An 18,289-nucleotide genomic window follows, 5' to 3' on the forward strand; every position below is an offset into this window, starting at 1 on the left:
TTCATAAATTCGCATCTTAAAAGAGGTCTTAGAGTAAATTTTTTTGCTTGGTGGAGTCCTTATTCATCATGAAGACTTTTTTCTTTCATAAATTCGCATCTTAAAAGAGGTCTTAGAGTAAATTTTTTTGCTTGGTGAAGTCCTTATTCATCATGAAGACTTTTTTCTTTCATAAATTTGCATCTTAAAAGAGGTCTTAGAGCAAATTTTTTTGCTTGGTGAAGTCCTTATTCATCATGAAGACTTTTTTCTTTCATAAATTCGCATCTTAAAAGATGTCTTTAGGTCAAAATGTTATTATTTTTAACACCGTTTACTTTTATTGCAAAGCATTATTTTCAACTAAACAACAGGGGTTCCTTAAAGGAAAATAAATCTACGACTACTAACCTAACAGAATTTATTTTGTCCACCTTAAATTCTTAAGAAAATAAAAATGAAGCAAAGTTAATGCTGCTAGCTCTTTTTAACTAAATTTATATTTACCCTAAAAGATCTTTAAATACTAATAGCTTAGCTATCCCCTTAAAATCCAATATAAACTCAGTAATTACTCGTTTTTTTTTCAATTATTTCGCAAATAAAAATTGGCTAGTTTGCGTTGGGATTATTTCTCATATTATGTACATCATACAAATCCTTTACCCACAATTTTCTATTTCTCAAATTTCATCGGAAATGTGGGGGTATTTTTTAATATGTGCACGAGTTGTGGGTATAATAGCAAATCATTTAACAAATCCGAAAAACAGAAACCATAACACAAAACTTTTTAAATCATACAAATTAATGTGTTATATTTTCTAAGAGAAAGCCCCCCTGATTTGATTTTGTTTTGAGAATATAAATTGTACAAAATCTGAGTAGCTACTGAGAATTAAAAAAAAATCACTGAAACTGTGAAATATGGTGATGAAACGTCCTGTCATATACCAATGGAAAAGTTTAATTTTCTCAAAAACGGATCAAACGTTTTCGATTAAAAATTCAAGTGTTTTTTTTTAATTTTTTTTTTAAATAATAAAAAATTGTTTTAGTAACGATTTTGTATTTTTTTTTTCCTAAAAATTCATCTTTTTATAAAAGAAATCAAGCTGCGCACTATTTTCGGAAGATTTTTTTCCATTGCAAAGCGGTTTTAAATTTAATTTTTTTATTTACATTTATCAGTTTTGTGTAGAAAAAGATTTAAATTTAAATCCTTATAACCATAAACTTAACAATCCATTGTGTGGTTATTTGAATTGCAACCCTCAAAGTTCAAAAATATCGAATAAAACCTTATTTAAAAAAAAACTATTTTCATGCATACAACATACCCAGACTTTGTTAAGTAGAACTTTGTTACACAGGATATTGTTTTGTGGGATTTCGTATATCCAAATCGATTTGTTAACGTCATGTAATATAATCCACGTGAATATAGTTGAATGAAATTGCAAATTTATTTATGTGCGTAACATTAGGTTAACTTCTCTTCTATCATCTTCAAAAGAGGTTAAATCTGAATTTTCCAAAACCTGAAGAAATCCCGCATATGAATTTGCTTAGCGAAGGTTATTTATTAGGATCCTTTTTTCTTTGGATAATGAATCAAAATAGAAAATAGATTATAATGGTAGCTAAATTACGTAGGTAATTTCGTACTGAACTCCAACGTTTTCATCAGCCTCATCAGCTATTTTTTCTTAACTTATTTGATTGGCATTTACCATTCTGAAGAAGAAACCGAATCTGTTGAATAAACATTTTTCTAATTTTTCATAAATGCAATAATTGATTACAGTAGAGACAGGTGAAACTGTTTGTGAGGAGATTTTGCAAGTTAACTCATTGCCATGCATTATGGATTCATGAACGAGAGGCTCAACATAAAGAAGTTCCCTGGGTCAGGTTCGTATTATGTATTTATGTATGAGGAGCATATTTTTTGGTTGTCTCATGGCACAAGTGAATGGTTATTTATTATGAATTTCTGATGCCAATGGCAAAGCATAAAATGCTAAATGCTAGAGTTTTCAGAAAAGTTCTATGAAAATATTGAAAACATTTATCTGAAAAAGAGAGATTAATTTTAACGGCCGCATTGTGGTCCGTTTATGCAAAAGTGCGTGCAATATTGATTTTTCCCTTGCGTCTACAATGCAAAACTTTTAAGTTCACTGGATTCAAAAATGTTTGGAGATCGAGTAATCGAAAAAAATTATTCCATTTGTTTTATTGGTGTGCCTTATAGACAACTGTTTAAAGTTGATGATATTTTTATGATGAAAACAATTTTTTTTCTTTATTTTTTTCTTAGCTATGGACTTAAAAAACTAGAAAAATGGCTTCAAAATACTAATTTTTTAATTAAATGTTTTTTCAAACTCTACTTTTTCACACACTTTTTGGACGTTAAAAATTGTATGAAAAAAAAGGTTTAAAGAACACTTAATCAAACTCATGTATTTCTCAAAATAAATTCAAAAACTCTATTGCATCATTTTGCATCGAACTGATGTAAAGAGATTTGATTTGATGAAGTCATTCATTTTGTTCTTCCTTTTTTTTCATGTTTAAAAATTAAATCTTGCAAAATACGAGTTCTTTGTTTTGTGTCTGTAGAGGTTTCAAATATCACGATTTTTTGATTCTTGAGAATATTCTTCGTAAAATTGTTGAACAATAACGTTTTATCGTTGATACACTTAGCAATGTTTTAAGAAAAACGCATACTTTGGCATGCCCTTACTTATTTTAATGAGGATTTCTGTCTTAAGGTCTTAATTCTACATGAAAATTTTACATGACATTACGATGAGGGGGAATGCCAAAAAAGTGGGTCCGGCAGTTATGTCGGTCTGTCTGTCTGTCTTTGGTTTAAAAACCTCAAGCTGCAGCCTAAACTACTCAAGCGATTTTCTTCAAACTTGGTACTTAACAGTTTTTAGTGATTCCCTAGAGGACAAATTGAATTATTTTAGGACCAAAACTAACAGTATCTTTCATATAACGGTAATTGAAAAGTTAATTTATTTCAAAATTATTTTTTTAAATAACGGCTCTAACGATTTTAAATTTTTTTCCAAAAATTCCAAAAAAAACGGTGTTTAATTAATTATAAAAAACTACTTTTGTTCAATAAAAAGCTTAAATATTAGAGTTATATTTACCATAAGAGCAAGTACCTGCGACGCCCGCCAGTCGTGCATTTTTTTTTTTTCGTTACTCAAACATTAATTTTTAAAGGCTCTTATTTTTTCTTGCATGATAAATTTGACTTTGAGGCCAATTTTCCTCAAAAAGTTTATTCTTTTATTTTATTATAAAATAAGCAATAATTAACATAAACAAAAAATATATACCTATACAAGTTTAATATTAAACTTATAGATTTAAAGATGCATGAGGAAAACTTGCACTAGGTAAAATCTTAAAAGATTGCTTATAGGTTTCAAAATGCTTAGAATACCTACTTAAAAAAATTCTTTTTGTATTTTGCCACTTTTGCGCTTGAATTTGTTCTTTTCATTTTTTCTTAAGTATGTATGAATGTCACTTCCCTCAGAAAATTTCGGAAAAGGATTTTTGACGATTTTGTATTAAAATACCATTGTGTTTATCACCTTCTTACTTTAAACCAATTTCTGAAACACCCTGTACAAATTTTTTTGCAACTCATAATTGTCATAGTTTTGAAAATTACCTTCCATATAAAAAAAAATTGTATCGATATCTTTATTCGTTTAGAAGATATTAATTTTGCAAGCAAAAAAGTCAAAACGGGCCACTGTGGGACGACTTATCGCAATGGATTCGAATTATAGATAACTTTATTATAATCACTTTTTAGTAAATATTCGATTTTAAACCATTCAATATTTCAACCATTTTGGTACTTTTATGAAACGACAAAATCATAATAAAAGTCTAACGAATTTTCATCGTTCTTGTTGATTCTCATGGATCTGAATGACCAAATGAGTTAATGAATATATATTTTTTTATTTTATCATGTCGGTGTAATTTTTTGACGCGCATAATACGTAAAAACACATATTATCTTATTTTGAAAAACACTTTTCACATCTGATACATAATTTTATTTAAATGGAATAAATGCCAATTGATAATACTGTGTCTAGTCTAGAAATAAATCTGATTTTTAAAGCAAAGAACGAAAAAAATATATTTTGCGAGCCGTGACAAAAGAAAATATACCTGAAACCAAAAAGGATTAAAAAAAAGGATTATTTAAAAGAATCACCAAAACGTATTCCTTCTGTCGTGTGGGCTTAAATAACTGTTTCATCTCTCAAAATCTGAAAGAGAATTTATGATAACTTTGGCGAATGTGATTTAACTCTGTCACACATCGTGTTCTTATGATTTCTTGGAAAAAATATAAAAGAATACATTATTCAAACATTTTTACATTTCATATTTCATTTTCGTTATGTAATGGTGAAGATTTAATAAATCGTGCTTGTAAGATTAATGTTTTCATATATCAATCATACAAGGCTTTTCCATTGATTTATTTGTTAAACTCAATTGATTAAACGAAAAAAATATGTTGGCTATTAATAAAATGGGCATCATTATTTAACGATATTCGAGGATTTTTTTTTTAACAGATATGCTTCACGCAATAATTATTATAATAACTATCACTTGAGGGAGATATTTTATATTAAATGTAAAAATATGGGAATTTATAATTATTATGGGAAATCAATAGCTTACCACAGCGGAAGTGTTGTTATGGCGGTCTCCCTCTCACTTAACAATCAGGAAGACCACATAACGTTGTAATTGGCCATTAATTTAAATACAAATTAAAACCAAGCGAAATGTAAAAAGCAATGTACCTAGATGAAAAATAAAAAAAAGAGGTTGTCTGTAAAGCTGGTTAACGGACGATGATTTTACGTGATAACGTCGTAGGAAAACAGGTTGAGTGCTTTTAAAATGAGCCATTTGAAGCGTTTATTTATTTCAAACAATCATAATTTAAAAGAAAAAGCTAAAAAAAAATACCTTTTTTCTTTTCTCATTATATTAATTTTTTTATTTTAAAAGCTCACAAAAAACATTATACCATTAAAAAGCCAAATATTTCTTCTAAATAATAAAACCATCTTTAAATTTTTACAATGAGCAAAAAGTATTAAAATAATTTATTGAAAACAATAATTTCTTATGAAAAAAGTGAAAAAATCACTTCACACAAAAACTCATTTTTTTGATACAACAACCTATAATAAATTTTATAACACCTGAAAGCCTATTGCTTCAGCTCAAAATATATATGTATATAGATCATGCCTATTAGACATCTACAAAGAGAGCTAGAATTTTTTGAACTCGATCAAATTTCATTAAAAAAGCAAAAAAAAAAACATGTAAATTTATCTTCTCACGCTATTAAATCCATTTTTTTTTCAACAATCTTTACAAATTTTTACACCATCTAAAAGTTTATTGTCTTAGCTAAAAACATATATATAGATCAAGTCTATGAGACATCTACAAAAAGAGCTAGAATTTTTTAAACTCGATGAAATTTCATCAAAAAAAGCAAAAAAAAAACATTTATTTTTATGTTCTCATGCTATTAAATGAATTTTTTCCCTAAAAACCTATACAAAATTTTATAACATGTGAAAGCCTATTGTTTCACCTTTCAAATGACGTATCAATCTCATTTCAAAGATGCCTACAAGAGAAGTTAGAATTTTTTAAAGTCAACCATGTGGAATTTCCAGACTGAGATTACGGTACTTCCCACACAGGTGGCTGTTCATGGCGCAACAGATCTCCTGAACAATAATCTGTTCATAACTTTAGCGGACTGTATAATAAATTTGTAATTATAAATAAATAAAACACAAGTTTATATTTGCAATAGGACTGGACGTCCTCTTTATTGAGAGATCTTGTTAAGACTGACGAGAAGAGAGGGAGGGAAGAATAGGGAATAAGGAAACACACACGATCGTTGGTTGGTGTCGTTGGTTGGCATGTCATGCGTGTGTGTTGGTAGTCTTCTTCTCCGTGGTAGGCACGGATTATTGAACATCCTGCCCACTTTAAACCTTCGGTTTAATATCTTCTGATTGTTATTTTGCTTGAAGTTAAGTTCTGCTTTGGGGCTCCTTCCGAATAGCATTTGCTCAAGGACATTGGGAAAACCATTGACGCCCCTGAGTGTTTGTCAATGCCAATGGAAAAAACCAAGTCGATTCGGGAATTATGTACAGAAGTGACTATAGTGACAGAGGAGATCGTTGTTCAAATGAATCTCCAGACTGAAAGCCTGTTAGATGCCTTGGAGAGTTTAATTTGAGAGTCGTGAGAATATCGTAGTTGGTGGTTTTCATGAACCAGAGTTTTGAAACTTGACAATGTCCAAGGCCAGTTTTGTTGTTGTGAAAGCTGTTTATGTGGTTGTGTCATATCTGCCATTATTGGCAAATAGATATCTGGAGATTTCTTGGTGTGTTTTCAGTGTCTGCTTAACTTTTTGAGATTAAAATTTGTTTACTTTGTGTGTGGAAAAACTTGATCCGTTTTATTTTGCAAATTTTTGGTGATGATTGTTGTGAGGCTTGTAGATACTGCTGAATGCTTGTGGTTAAAATTGAAGAGCTACTGAAACTTGTTGGTGTATTCTGTTGATGGTTTGATGAATCACAAGTTGGTGCTGTGCTGTCGTTCTTATAGTTCTTGCTGCTGCTTTGGTTGTTATCCTCGTTAAAATACTAATGTATGACGAAATATTGCTGATATACTGCATTGTGTGCCTTGTGTTGTGGGTTTGATCTATGAACAGATGTCCCTGCCCACTTTGATTCTACAGAATCAAGAGAATTGAGAAAGCTGTGTCGTGTCTCATATGGCTTTCTTAGCCATTTCTCTGTGTTGGAAATGCTCGGAAGAAAAGAAAATAAAGAAGAAAATATTTAGTCATGCTTCCTACTTGAAGGAATATATTTTATAAATGTATGTTTGAAATGTGTATGTTTAAAATTTTTTTTATTACGTTTTATCTCGTGCGCCTCTTGTGGGCTCATACTTCTAATTTACTGTTAAAAGGTTACCCATTGTAGGTAGGTCCTTTTCTGCAATGTCAAAAGGTTACCCATTGTAGGTAGGTCCTTTTCTTGAATGTCAAAAGGTTACCCATTGTAGGTAGGTCCTTTTCTGCAATGTCAAAAGGTTACCCATTGTAGGTAGGTCCTTTTCTTGAATGTCAAAAGGTTACCCATTGTAGGTAGGTCCTTTTCTGCAATGTCAAAAGGTTACCCATTGTAGGTAGGTCCTTTTCTTGAACGTCAAAAGGTTACCCATTGTAGGTAGGTCCTTTTCTGCAATGTCAAAAGGTTACCCATTGTAGGTAGGTCCTTTTCTTGAATGTCAAAAGGTTACCCATTGTAGGTAGGTCCTTTTCTTGAATGTCAAAAGGTTACCCATTGTAGGTAGGTCCTTTTCTTGAATGTCAAAAGGTTACCCATTGTAGGTAGGTCCTTTTCTTGAACGTCAAAAGGTTACCCATTGTAGGTAGGTCCTTTTCTTGAACGTCAAAAGGTTACCCATTGTAGGTAGGTCCTTTTCTGCAATGTCAAAAGGTTAACCATTGTAGGTAGGTCCTTTTCTTGAACGTCAAAAGGTTACCCATTGTAGGTAGGTCCTTTTCTTGAATGTCAAAAGGTTACCCATTGTAGGTAGGTCCTTTTCTTGAATGTCAGAAGGTTACCCATTGTAGGTAGATCCTTTTCTGCAAGAATGTGCGCGTTGTAAGGACGCACACTCTAGTCCAACCCAAAGTCAAAAGGTTACCCATTGTAGGTAGATCCTTTTCTGCAAGAATGTGCGCGTTGTAAGGACGCACACTCTAGTCCAACCCAAAGTCAAAAAGTTACCCAACCCAAAGTCAACCTAAAACACCAAAGTCAAACCCCGAACACCAACCTTGTGTACCTTATTTTATATATGTACAGGTACCTAAATTTTTTTTTTTTAATATTTCTCTTGCACAATAAACCCATAAATAACACAGTTTAAGTTAGTAAATACATACATAGATGTAAAATGTAAATGTACTAGGATTTTTGTTCTGCATGATTTGATTTTGCTTAGTTTGTTGAATTTTGTTTATTGAGTTTGCTTTATGACTCTGCTTCCAATGATTTAATTCCTAAGTTAATTTGTGTGATTTGAAAATAACTAATTGAACAGGTCTCTTGCATAGGTGTGGATGAAGAACTTTTGTTTTTCTTATAAATTTAGTATTTTTCAATTCCTAAACCTTTTTTAATGAGTGCGATCGATCTGATGTAGCTGCCTTTTCTTGAGCAGTTTTAATGGATACTGATTTTTTTTATTATGTACACACGTGTTCGAAGTGTTTTGTATTGTTGAACATTTGATATCAACTGATGTTTTTGGTTTGAATTTAGTCTCTTTAACAAATGCTTCATCTTTGTTTCATGTTAGAAGGTACGCCGGGATGAATTTTGTCTTCTGAACAAATGATTCATCCTGCGAACGCACACTCAAAATTGATTTGTGAAAAGGGCACCCTATGTAGGCGATCTGCTTTTTTGTAAGAATGTACGTTTTGTAAGAATGTACGTTTTGTAAGAACGTACACTCAAAATGGAATTGAGAAAAGGACACCCTATGTGGGCGATCTGCTTTTCTGCAGGAATATACGCTGGGATGAATTTTGTCTCATGAACAAATGATTCACCCTGCGAACATACACTCCAAGTGAAAATATAAGAAGTAAAAGGTTATCCTTTGTAACAACTTGTCTGCAAGAATGTGCGTTTTGTAAGAACACACACTCAAAATGTTAAATTCACCCTTGTAGGTAACAATTTTTTTTTTTTTTTTTCGGAAGAATGTGCATTTTGTAAAAACGCACACTCAATATGAAATATCAAAAGTTTACCCTTTGTGGGCAACAACTTTCCTTAAGATTGAGTGTTTTCACACTATGCAGGCAAATCCTTTTTTACTTGCGATATAGGTACTATAGGGCAAGTTTAGGATTCGTAAAAAAAATCGAACTCGAGATAACAATTTTACATGACTATACGATGATGGAGAATGCCAAAAAAGTGGGTCCGGCAATTCTGTCTGTCTGTCTGTCTGTCTGTCTGTCTCTATCTGGAGCTGCAGCCTAAACGAGTGAAGTGATTTTCTTCAAACTTGGTAGTTAGCAGTTTTTGGTGATTCCCTAGAGGGGAAATTGAATTTTTTTTTTTATGACCAAAACTAACGGTACCTGCCATATAACGGAAATAGAAAAGTTAATTTTTTTCAAAAACGGCTCTAACGATTTTGATTAAAATTTTTGTGTGTAGTACTACACATAAGAGCCAACTTTTTAAATAAAAAAAAAATATTTTTTGTACCGTTATTAACGGTACCTGTCATAGAACGGTTTTTTTCGTTTCTGAATATCTCGTACAACATTAACCCGATTTAAATGAATTTTTATACAAAAGTGTGTAAGTAAAGATAATATTAAAATTTTAGAAAATTTTCAAAAAACGCATTTTTGGTTTTTTTTTTTAAATATTTCAAAATTTTTTTTTTGAAAAATCAATTTTTTGAAAATGGATCAATGAAGAATTTTGAAATTTAGTTTTTATGTGTAAATTAATTATTTCTTCAATATGGCATACCAACTTTTTTTTTTTGAAAAATGTTAAAAAATTTTTATATATAAAAAACTATTTTTTTAAAAAACGGCTCCTACAATTTTCGAAAATTTGTTTCTAAAAATACCTTTTTATACGAGAAATAAAATGGCATATTTGTTTTTTTTTTTTTTTTTAAGATAATTTAAAACGGAGTTTAATTAATTATAAAAACAGATTTAATTTTTTTATACTACTTATGAAATTTCTTCAAAATATCAAATTTTAAATTTTTTGAATAAAAAGCTTTAACATTACAGTTACATTAAGCATAAGAGCAAGTACGTGCGACCCCAGTCGTGCAATTTATTTATTATGTTTTAATTGTTTGTCTTTTTTTTAACAAAAATATGAGTTCCTTCAAATGAAAAATTAATTGAGTTCAACTGTTTGTGCATTCAGAATGTGGGTTTGTTTATCGATTTAAACGTTTGATATGATATGAAACTGTGATTGTATAATGGTTTTCTACTTGTTCCGGACTCTTTGCAGTCTTTGTTGTTTTATTTCCTTCTGAGACAATTTTCTTCTTAACCCCAGAAATTTAACATATACACTTCCTATTAAGTGCATAAGTTTGTGATAAACCTTTAGTTAGGTCAAGAAACGAGTTAGGTATTGAAATATGGCAGTTGTCTTTATAATATTATTGCTTGCTTTTGTTTTTTTTTTATTGTTTTATTTTTTTTATTTGATTTATAAAACATTAAAGGTTTTTTTTTTTGTTTCTGTTTAAGAAAAGTGATATTGTTTTTATTGTCTTGTGTCCAAATCCTACCCATGGAGATACAACAACTGAAAACGCTAACAGCCACTATCTATCAATTTATTACATAGGAAGATGTGTTTAAATTGGCTTTGTAAGTACCTAATTGAATTATGACCACAACTTAATTAAGCACATCTGAACTTCAAACTCACCACTATACCTACCTAAATCAAAACGAAAATAAAATACTAATAGGTATCATAAAATAATTCTGAATTCCCTGTGATGTGGCTGTCTAAGATTGTGATTCCATCTTTCATAAAAGAATTTCGCTCAAAAATACCTTCATACACCATAAAACACGAATTCTCAATCTGAGCCGACAAAAAATGGTAATAATCTTACTGTCTAGTAAAATGTGTGGTGTACTACCAAATGTATGCCTGCCTACCTACTTGACTGAACCAATGACAAGAGAATTCTTATTCTACAAAAAGGGCAATAAACGACCTAACGGAATTTTCTATTTCAACAGCTGCCCTAAAACAAAGGAAAAGAAATTGTTCGCACAAAAAACGAGTTGGGCTACATACATACTTTTGCAAAACAAATAGAAAAATGCGTAGCGCGAGGTAGATTCTCGAATAAATAGATACATTCTTACACATTTGGTAAAGGACCACTTCCTCTATTTACTCGCTAATAGTTTGGCGGCTCATACATGAGATGCCAATATGTGACATTTAAAATCTAAATTACTTCAACGAAAATAAATAATTTATTATTTTTTTTTATTTTTTGATATGTAGAATGTAGTTATATTTTTCTCCTTTTGTACATATGTGACAAGCTTGGTTAAATTTGACATTATACACAAGCAAGATACATTTATAGCACAAGTTGTAAATAGCTGTGTTTTATTTTCCTTGTGATCCAGATCAGATCATTGATTTATTTGCTAAACAATAACAAAACAAAATCCTGCTTTGTTGTAAAGCTAATAAAAATATCGTAGCGTACCTAGTACCTACTATAAAATGAATTTTCATTTCTTTATGTACCTATCGATTGTCTCCATAAATGCCAAATAACAATCATGCGTCCGCTCAATCATAATTAAATTTAGCATTGCTGCATAGGCACCCAGAATCAGAGATACTCATCAGAATCATCAATCATCACAAATAAAAACTTGGACGTATAGCCAGTAGCCACCCAAAAAGAGAGAGAAAAAAAAAGAAAAAAGAAAACGGCGCGATTATAAGTACAAAACAACATTATCTAGACTTCAAAAAAGAAATCCTAATGATCTTGTGCGCTTCGCCTGTGCTGGGTGGATGGATCACAAAGCTACCTGCGGCATAAAAACAATTCTGTATCTGAACGAACAACAACAAAAAGGGTAATGTGTAGTGACAAGCAACAAAAATAATGTACCTCTAAATGACTGACGAAAACAAAATTCTCACTTCACACATAAAAAGGGGCTATGAAGATGACCTAACGGGGTTTTTCTTTTCCAACAGCTGCACCACCAACAGCGTTGTTCCTGGAAAATAAATATAAGGGGCCACTTTCGGGGCCATTTCAACATTTTAGGGGCCATTTCATTTTTCATGCAAAAGTTTTTTTTTAAAACACATGCCAAAACACATAAACTAGGTATATTTTGTTTATTTAATTATTTTTTCTGATAAGTTAAACACAAACTAAAGATATACATAAGTAGGTATTATAGTCTATAGATACAAGTAAGCAGTGTTGCCGTTGGGAAACTCAAAACGGTCGCTAAAAAGGGTCACTAAATAATAATAGTCTAATAAAAAGAAGGTAATAGAAAAACTTAAAGCTGAAACACAATCACGCTTTGCCGTCGATTTTGACAACTGCGAAAAGTTCAACTATAGGAAATCTGTGTATCCTCACACAATGACGCTTTTCTTACGTACGCTTTTTTTGACAAACGTAAGGAAACGTAAGAAAGCGAGCAAAAGTTCAACCAGACTGAACTTTTGCTCGCTTTCTGACATTTAACAGACATAGTTACAGTCGCTCACATTATTATTGCGCCAAATGTGAATAAAAAAAAAAATTATTGCAAAACTATGTGTGTTTTTTAATTTCTCTATATAGATTTTGCACAAAAAAACGACATAGAGATATTTTAAATCAAAACAATTTACGTATTAAAAACAAAAAAAATTTAATGATGTTTTAGACTGAGTTTTATTGTTAAAAACAATATATTTTGATTGGTTTTGTTTTTATAACTATAGGATTAAAGAATAAACAAATTTCTATGCATTTTTTAAACACATTAATATCCTTTTTCATTTTTCCACAATTAAATCAAGATAAAGACTTGGCCCAATAATTTTATGAGTGACTGTGTTTTTTTTTATTTGACAGCAGATTTTATGTTGCAATCAGCTGTTCAAAGTCAAAGTGACAGAAGCGCGCTTTGAGGATTTCTCAACGTAACGCAACGAAGCGACGCCCTGAAGAGTGATTGTGTTTCAGCTTTTAAGCCCTGGTCTTTGGATCATTTCATCACCAAATGGCGAATTCCGCAATGTTGGAAAACTGTAATTGATCTATATCTCGCAGCCTATTGGTTTGACCGAATAAGTTATTTGATCCAAATCCAAACTGTTTCTTCTATGTTAGATATAACTTTATAAATAAAGTCCCCAAATTTTTTTTTATGAAGATCGAACAACCGGGGCTTCCGAACTACCGAACAAGGCCAGAAAAATTGGTTCTTAAAAATCTAATATATCTAATTTATTTTGGATTTTATTAAATGTTTTTGTTTTTTTTTTGGCCATAAACTTTTATAAATCATTTTAGTCTTTTTCCCAATGAAATAAAAATATCAATCAGGTTTAAACTAGATATAAAGATAAAGGAAAACAAATATCATTTGTCGTCCTTTCTCTTCAGTGAATGCGTTCGCGAAATATTTTGACAATCGATCTTTAGTCGATAACTACTAAAAAAATCATCAAGTTGTTAATTCAACTAATTTATTTTGTAAAAATGCATGTATTAATTAAAGAATTTCATTAAATGGGGCCATTTGCTGTTGGCCCTGGGCACGGGGCCAAAATATAAATTCTTGGGCCAAATGGCCCAATTGGGCACATTTGCACAACGCTGACCACCAAGTTAGTCGCATAAAAAATAGGAAAGGAAAAGATGGGATAGATTTTCAAGCAAAATAGATTATTTGCGTACCTACATAGTGCAAAAAATACTACCATCTACCTACATCGAATTATACATTTATGTGGTTGATGTATGTGTACGCGACCACGACACCATTGCGATGTCTCTTGTTTTGTAGTTTGAGGTTGAATTGTATTTTTAATGTAATCGAATTTGTACTGATCTTTTGCTTTTCCTTATTGGAAATCTAATTGGGAAAATCTTTCATGTACCTATAATGAATCTGATTTGTAAATAGGATTTTAATTTATTTTAACGCCGAAATTGCTTGAGTTCTTGAGAGTAATATTAAAAAATTTCAATCTTATGCACTCATGCGGGTACATAAAAGATAAATATGATTACATCATAATAATTGCTAAGTATGTTATGTACATAACATATAAGGTTTATTTTCATTAATGATTTCATATGAAACAATGCGCCTAAGATGTGTTCTTGAAAAGTAAAATTGATCGAAATAAACATATAACATGCCCTATCTATGAATGCATTACATACCAGAAAGGTATTTGTACCTACTGCAAAATGGAATTATTTTTTTTATAATTTTTTTTTTTAATTTTAATTTTTTTCTTGAGAGTGGGTATTAATGTGCAAAGGTAAAATTTTTATATTTTTTAATATTCGCAAAATCAAGCAAATAACAACATTCGTAAATGAAGTAAGAGCGACATTTGTAGGTAGGTACATAACAAAATGTAATGTGTAGGTACATACTGAAGTGTGTTTTTAAGTATGGTGTTATGTACCTTTATAAATCGTTGGGAATTGATATTTCAAAATGTTTTGTTTTGTGTTTTATGACTCAAGATGCCTATGTATGTAGGTATGTAATTATTTAGTATGTATGATGTACTTGTACATACATATGTATTTATAAGGTGTTGAGTAGCTATATGTATTGTTATTATAAAATGTTTGTTTGATTTATAAAATCATGGTAGATATTAACTACTTACGTTTGTTTTTATGTAGCTGCTTGATACTTAAAACACAAAAATGTGTTGGTATGTGAAATGCTTTCACAGGAACTTGCCCAGTTGAATTCGTGTTGACTACGCACACCCAGATCTGCTTCCTGATTTTCACTTTCGCTCGATGAATAGGTATAAGTCAGGAAGTCCTTGAAGATCCATACATTGTGTTACCCAATTGAATCACTTACATTATATGAATGTAGGTATCTATTGACATTTTTTTTTTTTTTTTTAACTTGTATTTCTTTGTTCACGCGAGGGTTTGTTTTGTTTATATTCTGTTATCCTTTTTTTTTTGCACTCGCGAGAATTTTTTTTTGTATTTTTGTTTTTCTATTAATTTTCCACTCTCACTTAGACAAAAACGTAATTTTAATAGGTGCATAGCTCAATATTGGGCTACGAAGGACCGTGAACAATAATCTGTTCATAACTTTAGCGGACTGTATAATAAATTTGTAATTATAAATAAATAAAACACAAGTTTATATTTGCAATAGGACTGGACGTCCTCTTTATTGAGAGATCTTGTTAAGACTGACGAGAAGAGAGGGAGGGAAGAATAGGGAATAAGGAAACACACACGATCGTTGGTTGGTGTCGTTGGTTGGCATGTCCTTTGTATATAAAATCTATAGTACTATCATGAAGTGCAATTTTTTAGTTTGTTCGTTACCTGAGTGGTCGCGAGGGCGCTTAGATCGAATTAATAATGGGAGTAAGGAGATGAGATATACATTTCTGTTTGAAATTTGACATATTTTTTAGTTCATTCGCTAGCTTACTTTTTTGGTGGCGCTGTTTTTTTTCATGATAGTACTATAGATTTTATATACAAAGGGCATGTCATGCGTGTGTGTTGGTAGTCTTCTTCTCCGTGGTAGGCACGGATTATTGAACATCTCCACTGGTGGTTATATGATGGTTTTCGCAAGTTTCTTGATTTAACATAGTGTGGCTTGTAGTTAGTCTAGCGTTATGTGTGATATACCAACTGAGGTAGTTGTATCAGAATGCTCATAAATGTTTAATAAAATTTCTATCTACTTTTGGTAAAAAGTTATAACCTGTTGAATTCTAAAATTTTATTTTACCGTTATCTCAAAATTGTGTTTACAAAAATTATTGAAATTTCTCACACATATAGTCGTGGTCTATCATTACTCCATATACAATATTCCTCTATCTATTAAAGAAAAAAAGATAAAAATAAAAAACGGTGAAAATGGGTTAAAAACGGCAAAAAAAAACCTGTTTTTTTTAAATTTATTTTTCTCCGTATTCAGTCAAAACTCTTTTAACGATTCCAATTTTTTGCATATGTATGTGCATTGATCAGCCCAACATGTCCTATATAACTTGAGAGCTAAAAATCAAAAACTACCCAAAAATACCCCTAAAAGAGTAGGTATTTTTCAAAAATTCATATTTCGAAACGCAGAGTTTTGGAAAAAAATCCCTAATTTTTTTTTCCTTCATCTTTCACCTGGTATCTTTAGAATTGTCAAAAAAAATTTCCCCTACTCATAATCAACATTTTGTCATACCCACAACACCTGATCAACGTTCAAACAAAACGTTATAGCGGAGTTCCAAAATTTTTTAGAATTGTTTTTTAAATGCAGTTATCCATAAATCAGTCTCTTCTATCTATAGCAAAAAGAATCAACTCTCTACAACCACGCGTTTAGATTTTAGCGCAAATTTCATCTTTCCGTTTTACCCCTGTTTACCCTATTAAATGACGGAATTTTTAAAAATCCTTCATTTGGATTAAGCTTTAAGTTATTATCTTTCAAATAAGCTATAGGAGATTTTTGTATCTCTAATAGTTTATTTTTAATTGAAATTTTTGGCCGCACTGCAAAAGTGCGAGAGTGGAACGGGAGAAAATGGCGTCACTTTTTTGTGGTGGCTGCCATGGTTCATCGATTTATAAGACGTTATCACGTCAAAAAAAAACTGCGAAAAAAATGCAAGTGAAAATTTTTAAATGCAATTATTTTTAATTTTTCTATAAGGTAACGTATCTGTAGCTTATAAGCAAATAGTGACTGCTTTATTAAGAACATTCAAACAGTAACTCATATAATTCAATACACAATTTTTTTACCCTTAATTTTTTCCGCTAGTGTATATCTATTGTTCAAAAAAAATTATATAAATGCTTTAAATCCACTCTTGAGTGGCCTGTTTAGATTAGGGTTGTAAAAAATAATTTTTTTAATGCATTTGCTTTCTATTACAAATTAAAAACAAAAAATATTTATTGCAAAAAAAAGTTTGCAATGAAAACTAAATTTTTACTAGCAATAAAAATATTTTGCATTAAAAAAACAGTTTTTGAAAGTAAAAATTTTCTGCGTTGAAAAAAAAAGATGTGTAAATTAAATATTATTTTTTTGTTAATATTCGTAGAATTTTTGAACAATTTAGCAAAATAGTTTTGTTAAAAATCAATTTTTTATAAGGCAAATTTTTATGGATTTTTAATTGATATTTTTACATCCTTGGTTTAAATCAAAAATATGCTGTAGACTAATATTGTATGGATTTTTTTGGCTATGCCATCGAATTGTAATCTCTCTAAATTCTAAAGGATGCTGTAGTTTTAAAAATTGTTCATATGACCATCAATTTCTCTGATTGGACTAACACAACGCCGCGAACAGACATTCGACCCAAATCATGACTTTTCCGCTGCTATCGCCCTATAGTAATTTCTCTGACGGCGAACATTCACTTTTTCATCTGATGACATGACATTTTGTTGTCATCCGAAAAAAAAAAACAAATTTTTGCAAGTGTATAGAATCCTATTCTTGTACGTGAGAACAAAAGCCAAGCGTGACTATGCTTTGCACTACTCGTTTCTAACAACCTGCACATGCACAGACCCCACTGTACATGCATACATTTCATATTGTAGGCAAACAAAAACGAATATCTAAAAATGTATGCACATCCGTCATCCATCACAATTTCAATTTCAGGTGCTTGCATCGATATAGTAGAAATATTTAAACGAGAGAATATTGTATTTTTGCGTGGGTTCCACAAACATGATTTCAATAAAACATTACTGGTGCATTCTATGGAAAAATAGAAGTATTTTCTCTACGTGGCAGTTACCATTTTCAAATGTTTACATATTTAATATGAATTTGTTTTTTTTTTTTTTGTGTTATTTAATTCAGAAAGTTTGTTTTAGGTGTAAGCTAACAATAGTTCTTTAAAAGTCGTAAAATTAAGTTATATAGATTTGTTAATTTCCAAATGCAAAAAAGAGAGTGGCATGGAATTTAGAAATTAAACACAGTTATTTAGTAGATTAATCATAAGTATTTCCTAAGACAATTTTTCTATTTAAAAAATCTTCATACTTTACACATATGTTTACAGGTTTTTTCGATTCGAAGTCGAAAGTCTAAATAACTTTAAACCGATCGTAAGTATCGAAAGAGCTTCCATATTTTACTTGTACATTAAATTAGTGATTTTTTTTTACAAAAACTTTGCCATTTAATATTTTATTTAATAGGACTTTGACCAATTAATTAAAACTAACCGGTTTGAAGATCCAAGGAAACCTACATTTTAAAAATACCATCTCTAAAAATAAAAAGAAAAAGAACAAAACAAAAGTATTTTTTTTTTTAATTTTTAAAACGACAAAA

Source organism: Episyrphus balteatus, chromosome 1 (genome assembly GCF_945859705.1).
Source record: "Episyrphus balteatus chromosome 1, idEpiBalt1.1, whole genome shotgun sequence".
In the NCBI taxonomy this organism is placed as follows: domain Eukaryota; kingdom Metazoa; phylum Arthropoda; class Insecta; order Diptera; family Syrphidae; genus Episyrphus; species Episyrphus balteatus.